Genomic DNA, 7,938 nt, shown 5'->3' with positions numbered 1-7,938 from the left:
CTAATTTAATTTGCAATGTTGCTCTAAACATTAGCTTGAGCTAACGATCAATAAAACTGACTTCCGTTTTTTTAGATGTCTCGGGCGTGGTCATGCATGTTGGGCCTCTTCAGATAGATTGCTACGTCGTAGAAGGCATGAGAGAAATAGCAATAGTTGGTAGCAATTATAATATAATTTTTCTCAGAATTTTTGGAACGGCACTTAATTTCTACGACAAAGATCTCGAACAAGCAGAGTACACCAGTGTTGTTCTTGAGGCCTCCAGCATGGAGGTTGATCATATATTGAGTAAGTTTATTACTTTGATTTTTATTATGCATCTGGTTTTTTTGTCGCTATATTAAGTATTTATGAATGTATATATCAGGGTCCCTTCTTGGGACGGACGCATCCACACTCACATTCGAACGTTGCCAGACACCCTCTGATTGCCCGATGGGCTGCGATTTAGACGGTAGCTCTTCAGCTACATACATTTTATTTTGCAAGTGCATTGTTCTGTTTTGTCTTACTAAATCTCTTTACATTTGTCTCAGATGTTAGGAAGGACGTGCGCCATGACACCTTTATTGGGGACAACATTAAGAGGTTGATGCTGCTTTGGTGGGAGCAGTACAAAGAGGCCATTGACAAGCTACACGAGCACGTCGAACTGACTGAAGAATCATAAGCAAATAAACAAAAGATGCACGAGCCAAAAAATTATAAAACTTTAGGCTAGGCTACCACAGAAGGGTCCTTCTTCGATCAAGCCCTGGGTGCCGAAGGGTGCTTCTTCAATCAAGCCCTGGGTGCCGAAGGGTGCTTCTTCGATCAAGCCCTGGGTGCCGAAGGGTACCTCCCAAGGTTATTGGGAGCGAACCACACGACTCCTGTCTTAAAATTTTTAAAAACACGTGACTTCTGGATGCGGAGTTTGTGAACCCGAGCACACTAGAGCTTGTTATGTCCCGTTCAGTACTATCTCGTGATTCGCTGCATTGAATGCCCGTACTGACATGTGGGACAGGAGCGTTTCAGACATTCGGGTGCCGTCGACTGATCGGAGCAGAGCCGTGGCTCAAGACGTCTGATCCGTGGTTCAGAACTGATGCTTTCTGGTAAGTTGCACAACTAATAAGTAATGCAGGTATGGGTAGATCGGAGCGGCTGTCTACTACCTCACGAGCGTGGAGCTTTCCTTTCTGAAGAGCGGTGATCCAGCGGAGCGACCATATCTGAGGAGGGAACTTTGGCATCAGGAGAAGCTGGAGTTCTTGATGCAGCCGATTAATAGGTAAAAATGTGTTCGCCGGTATCTGTTACTGCGTCCGCTTTCTGAAAATCTGACTTTTGCAGGAATATTTTGGGGGGTAACGGGGGTTGCGGGGGATAGGCAGGACTATGCTAGAGCAGGTGAATGACATTGATATATCATTGGTGCCGCTGATGGCGCTGACCGGCAGCGAGGTCACAGCCTTGTCAGCGTCAAGCACTGACGCTCAGATCTATGCGGCAGAAGTGACAGTACAAGCTGTCGGTGGAGATACAACTCAAGCATCTGAGCTATCCATAGTGCAAATCGATCCGAAAAACCCAGGGTGGACTCGTAGGTATGCAGTTTTTATTTGACTCATATTAACTAATATGAAAATGACGCATATTTCAGTATGAGGAATAGCTGATTCTTGCGTCCTCCTAGTTTGTCGGGAAAGATTAAACGGAAAAATTAGTAATTTGGGTGAGCCGTTGACGTCATAACATGTAGCCCTACGCTAATTGAATTTGATGTAAGCTTCCTGTTACTCTGTACTAGAATGCCTACTGTCTATAATTGTTGTTGTTCTAGCAGTAAATTTAGTAGAATGAATCAAAGCTGCTTGCTGTCTCTCAAAAGGCTATCAATGGATTATTTGATGATCTATGATAGTGTTATTTCACAAAAAAATAGTTGATGGTCTACTCAGTTTTGCATTGACAAGTTGCTACACCTGCAGAGTCAGGATTGGTGCTTTTGAGCCAGGCAGGAATCCATGCCCGAACAGGATATCAGCAATGGAGAAATCAATCTGTGGTTTTGCTGAAAACACCTCGGTGACAATGTCATCGTGCCAAGATTAGGGACAAGCTTCGATACATTGGGTGAGGCATATTACTAAACAGTATAACTTAGCGAGCTACAGCCTTCCACAGCGATTTGATGTTTTGAACCATCCGATCAACTCGTTTAACGCTGCAGATCGTTCTGTTACACAGCGCACCATTTCACCGGTCGCCCCCGCTCATCCAGGCTTGCCCAACGTTATCGGGCCGCTGCTCCGGAGATCGACTTGGGCGGCTTCTCGTTCGTCAATCAGCTGAAGTATTTTGGTTTTTGCATCGAGCGCCAGAGGCCCACGAGCATCACCTCCACTTCCCCATTGGCCCAGGTCGTCCCTTCCCATTCTGTCGCTCTATAATGTCAGCCCTGAAACCGCCGGCGGCGCCATAATGATGAGGGTCAAGGCCGATGGTATTCCTTCGGTAACAGTCCACCGTAAAGTGCAGGCCTACATTTTGATTCCCCTCTCTCTTTCCTCGAAGTTGATAGTGCTAATTGTGGCTGTTCTCTTTGGTGATTGTTCATGAATCATGGAGGCGGCGACGACGACAAGCGAGAGAGCTTTGCTCCGGTGTAGGCGAGCGATCAGTATAAGGAGGAGGCGGCCTAAACGGCTTCGATAAAGAATACTGACTGTAAAGATCTCTGCCTTCTCCGGTCAATTCTGGTCAACAATTCTGGTAAAAAATCTTATATTCTCATTTGGCTGGGGTATGCACATTCATCTTACAATAACTGCATAAATGAAGGAAATCTACGTACTAAAGAAGACGAGAGAATATAAATATTCAACGTCAGTTTATTGACGCCTCTCCGTAAAGATTGATGATATAAATCACTTTTGTTTCAACATGCTAGGACTTGACTTCCATCAGTTCATCTTTGTACCCTGTTATACGGACGATTGCTCATGTTGTTTCTTTCTCTTAAGTCATTGATTAATTTTCCTGAGCATTCCAAATGGTTTGTTGACTGATGAATTCAGGCTTGCTAAAACTTTGTTTCTTCTCTGTTACTTTTGTAACTACTGTAATATCACACTAGATCTTAAATTGGATGGTTTAGTCCGTACAAACTATTTGATGTAAGCTGAACTCTCGGGAATGTTACTCAAGCATTAGAGTTGATGTTGATCTTGTGCAAGAATAGAATATGCTAGCCTTTACAAGATAGAATATTGTATTGTTTTTGCTCTATGTATTTCCTTGCATCTTCTTGTAATGACCGGACAAAGAGAAAATGTAAAAATGAAAGCATTTATGTAGGTGTATAGGTTCCAAACTTGATGTAAATATGCGCCACCATCAGTGTCAACACATTGAAATTCAATTAGTTTGAATTTTACCAAATGTTTCCATTGTTCAAGTTTTCTAAATATTTGTATAGTAGTTCTTTTCCCTAGATGGACGAGCGCGGCAACGCGCGCCATCATGATCTAGTGATTTTTACAATCTGTATTCCTAGATCAATATCATCATGCAGTAGAAAAGTTGCGAGTTATTTTCCACAAATGTCTCCAGTAAAGATTTTCTAACCGAGAATTCAGGTTCTACTGGGTGCCTCCATGTTAGGTACGACAATTCCTCGTCTTCTTCCTTGTCAGCCTAGCAATACTGTCGGAGAATGATGGACATCAACTCTTGGTCAATCAGCGTGTCGCCGGCAAGCCGCTCCTTCAGAGCCGCCCCTGTTATCCTTACGAACCTTGGATTCATATTTTTATTTTATTTTGAAGTCCAGGAACCTTGGACTCTCATGCACAAGGAAATTCGTACGTAACAAAAAATAATTCATCACCCTTAATTACCGCCAACAAGATGGGAGAACCAGCGGAAAAGTACACCATATGGTCTGTTGTATAGGTTTCACGTCACTGCACACCATGGGAAACAGTTAATTTGCCGTCAAGGAGATACAGACGGCAAAGGATGAATTACTAACGGCGGCTGACGGCAAACTTAGATGGCAACGTTGAAGCGGCAAAGAGATGTGCCTTTCGTTAGGCTAACGGCAAAATCTTTGTCGTCAGCCAAACTGACTTTGCCATCAGAAAAAGTAGCACCAGATGGCAAAGAAAGGTATTATGCCGTCAACCGGAGTACATCCTTTCCTGCCATCCATACGGTTCTTTGCCGTCTACTACCAACATCACAGATGGCAAAGCAGGGGTAATTTCTTTTGAAAAAAAAACAAGGATGCCGGCGGCCCACGCGGCCATCGTTTGCTCGTGGAGACGTTGGGCGGCAGGAGGCGGCCGACGGGCTGGACCGCGTGCTCAACCGACTGCAGAACACCACGGCCTCACCACGCTCTATGACTTCACCAAGCTACGGCCGTACGCATCGACCGGCGTCTGCAAGTTTGTCAATAGGGCGGAGGTCATGGCGGCGCTGGGTAGGCGCCTGGATGTGATGTGCGAGGAGCGCAACGATGCGGTGTAGGCGGCGATGCACGATGACGTGATGAAGAGCGTGCTGTCGGAGGTGGAGGTGCTGCTGCTGTGGATGTGTGCCCTGCTGTACCAAGGTATCCGTGACCTCCGGGACGACGTGTTGTCGCAGGAGGCGTGGGTGCTAAGGTGGGGCGGCCTGCACGTGTTCCTGGACGCCGACCATGGTGTGTGGCGGACCGGAGAAGGGGAGGGGTGGACCGAAGAAGCTCTTCGGGCACCCATGGCGTCTGGTAGTTGAGAGGGAAAAGGCAAGGGGTGAGGTAGCACGTGAGGAAAACCGCACTACTGTTATGTGGATATCAGTTTTTGCACCCATGGCGTCTGTGTTTTTTCTGGAAGACAGCAAAGTGTATTTTGCCGTCAGTTTTCCTTTGCCGTCTGCTGATGACGGCAAACTCCTTCTTTGCCATCTGCACAACAAAAAGCTGACGACAAAGACGCCCCTTGACGGCAAATTAGTTGTTTCCCGTAGTGATACCTAACATGGTTTTCGAGTCGCGACTCATCCCAGTCACTCTGGGATAGCGACTTGGAAAAAGTCGACTCTGCAGTTGCGACTAGTCGCGACTTGAGTCGACACAAGTCAAGTCAACATTGTTTTCGACTCATCGATGACTAGTCGCGACTTGTGCGGCTCGAAAACCATGCTACCTAGATAGCTCTTGTGTGGGTGAACTAAAAAACTGTATTAAAAATTCAAAGAGTGAAGGCTATGGGAGTTATGGAATGACGCCTCTAATCCATGGGTCTGTCTGGAACCCAAACCTGAACACATATTTCCGTCTAGGTAGTTCGTCTTGCCTCTCGCCAAATGCAGTAGTGTTCCATCATTTGGGAGGCCGATGAACATCTCACTTATTTCATGGACGTTTCTGTTTAGCAAGCCGGTTATTTGGTGTAATGCTTGATATTAGATCATCCTCATTGTACTGTCTCTTCTGCGGTGATCACACTACTAGGGAAAACCTTATACACAGAACCTTACCAGCAGTGCGGTTCAAAATAAGGCGTTATTGCTACTTAGCAGTAGCGCGTGAGGAAAATTGCGCTACTAATATCCATGTAGCAGTAGTACGTCCCTACTAAACCGCGCTACTACTACAGTTGGCACGAGGTCACCACCAGACTAGGTATAGTAGTAGCGTGTTTTGTGAAAGCGCACTGCTGCTATTGTAGTTAGCAGTAGCGCTTTTCACCAAGCCTCGCTGCTGTTAAGTTTAGTCCCCTCCTTGGAACTAAGTTCAGTCCCACCTCGCTCTTTGAACATGGTGTTTACCATCTTAAATATGTTATTACTCAAACTATCATAACCATTTGGTCTTCATTGAACTCTATGTATAGGATTTGTTGCCGCAATTTGAATCTCCACCGGTTCCTAAACCGGTGAGGATTCATACTGATAGTTTAGATTCTACACAAAAAGACCATATGTGTTGCAGAAGCTCGGTTTCAAAGACTTTGAGAATATGGAGACGAGGAGGGCTGAGTTAAGAAATAAACATGGTTAAGCGTTTTGGGTTAAGCTGTACAATGCGGTCAATCACACTCCCATTTTGGTTGCTTTAATTGGTAAGCTCTCTGCAAGGCATATGGATTTGACGAGGGTATGCAAATAACATTTGATATTCATCTCGAAGATGATGATGATGATAATATCGACATCTGGGTGGATGTGGATATGCCTCCAGTTTTGCCTAAATGTGAGTTTGTCAAACTAATTTGTTAAGTTAAGTAATTTATATTGTTAATTTAAAAATATTTGGTGTTCATCGGTACTAAACATCTTTATTTATAATTGTTAGCTTATTTCTTATCTTGCAAAAATACTCGAAAGGCTGTAGACATGACATACTACGGCTATGACTCTGAGTTTAATAGTGAGGAGAAAGGTTATTTTGTCTCATTCATAGATGATGTTGAGGCCTTTAAAACCAATCACTTTATCCTCCCAAATTTTACTGGATACGTGCCATTAGTCCATAAATTGCATGATGGTAACTTCATTGCCAAAAACTTGGTAAGATTTTATTAACGATGGCAACTTTATTGCATACATTCTTCTTAAGTATATAAACTACATTGCTAACTATATATGTTACTATTACATTTTTCAACAGAGGCTCCCGAAGGAGGTTGTGCCTTACATGTTGTTTACCGAAGGTGATATGCATATGGTTAGCTTACGACCAACTCCTTCGAAGGCTTACCACACTACATACTCGATTTCTTCAAATGATGGAAGGCTCAATATAAAAGAATGAAGCAAAGTGATGAATGCGCGCACACAACTAATTGGAGGCAACATGAATGTGCACAAGCCACAAGTTAGGGATAGGTGTATATCCGTTCTCCATTATGGAGATGGACCGGTTTATCTGTTTTATAGTATTTTACCTAGGAGAGAGGAGTAGGAGTTGTTGATGATGATGATGAGGAGTTGTTATTATGACTAGTGACCAAGTTGTTATATGATGTCTCATGGACGAAAATAATGATGAGGAGGAGTTATTATATGATAATGATGTATTATGATGATATGTTGTTAATGATATTATTATTATTATGATGATGATGATGAGTTATTGTATCATTGGGTGAAAGAACCGCGGATTAGTTTCAAGTGGATGGATCCAAAGTGACCAAGGTTCTTTCACCCAGTGATGTAATAACAATCTCTAAATTGCTACTATATGAAAACTTGTATAATGGTGTATGAATACGACATAAAATAAAAATAAATATAATACGTTATAATAGTAGTAGCGCGGGCAGAGAGGCACACTGCTAGTAAGTACCAGTAGCGGTTTCTACAAGAAGCGATACTCTACTAAGTAGGTATAGAAGTAGCGCGAGTAAACCAACGCTACTGCTAACCTTTAGCTGTAGCGCTGTAAATCAACGCTAGTGCTAACCTTTAGCTGTAGTGCTAGGCCAAAAACCAGCGCTACTTCTAGGCTTTTCCCTAGGAGTGTTAGGCGTTCCGCCCCTAATACATGTTGGAATATGTCAAAACCAGCTGGTTCATTTGTACATGTTGGGTTAGAGCATCCCTTGCAGATCCCGTAGACCGGGCCATCCGGCAAAATAAATGCCGGTTTGCAGGATGGAGGCGGTTTTCCCAGCCCGAATAGATCCCTCAAAATTGGTCGTTTCGATTTTTTTGAGATCTCTAATCTGCAAACATTTCCTCCATACCTACGGTATTTCACCCGATTTTGCCAGCTCCCCTTTCCTTTGGCGTGAACGCATTTCCGCCGGCTTTAGTTCTCTCATCCTATGCAGTCGCCGCCTCCAATCCCGCCTCCGACCTCAATGTTCGACCTCACCCGCACCAGAATTCGGCTGGAAGGAGTACCCACCGCCCCTGGGTGCCCATACCATGCATCACCACCCCCGCTTCGTC

At 44.2% G+C, this 7,938-nt stretch overlaps 1 long non-coding RNA gene across 2 annotated transcripts; it reads left to right on the top strand.

The window, feature by feature from the left end:
* The first annotated feature begins 1,340 nt into the window (after positions 1-1,340).
* On the top strand, positions 1,341-3,637 carry LOC123162102 (uncharacterized). 2 transcript variants are annotated; one of them, XR_006481043.1, is made up of 4 exons: positions 1,341-1,595; positions 1,980-2,124; positions 2,239-2,518; positions 2,620-3,637. It is a non-coding gene; the product is annotated as an uncharacterized lncRNA (long non-coding RNA). The 2 variants fall into 2 exon arrangements; XR_006481042.1 differs by having other exon boundaries at positions 1,344-1,595; positions 2,239-3,637.
* The last annotated feature ends 4,301 nt before the right edge of the window (positions 3,638-7,938 follow it).

The sequence above is a fragment of the Triticum aestivum genome, chromosome 7B (assembly GCF_018294505.1).
Source record: "Triticum aestivum cultivar Chinese Spring chromosome 7B, IWGSC CS RefSeq v2.1, whole genome shotgun sequence".
In the NCBI taxonomy this organism is placed as follows: domain Eukaryota; kingdom Viridiplantae; phylum Streptophyta; class Magnoliopsida; order Poales; family Poaceae; genus Triticum; species Triticum aestivum.
Note: the sequence above shows the minus strand (reverse complement) of the source record. Positions and strands in the feature narration are given on the sequence as shown.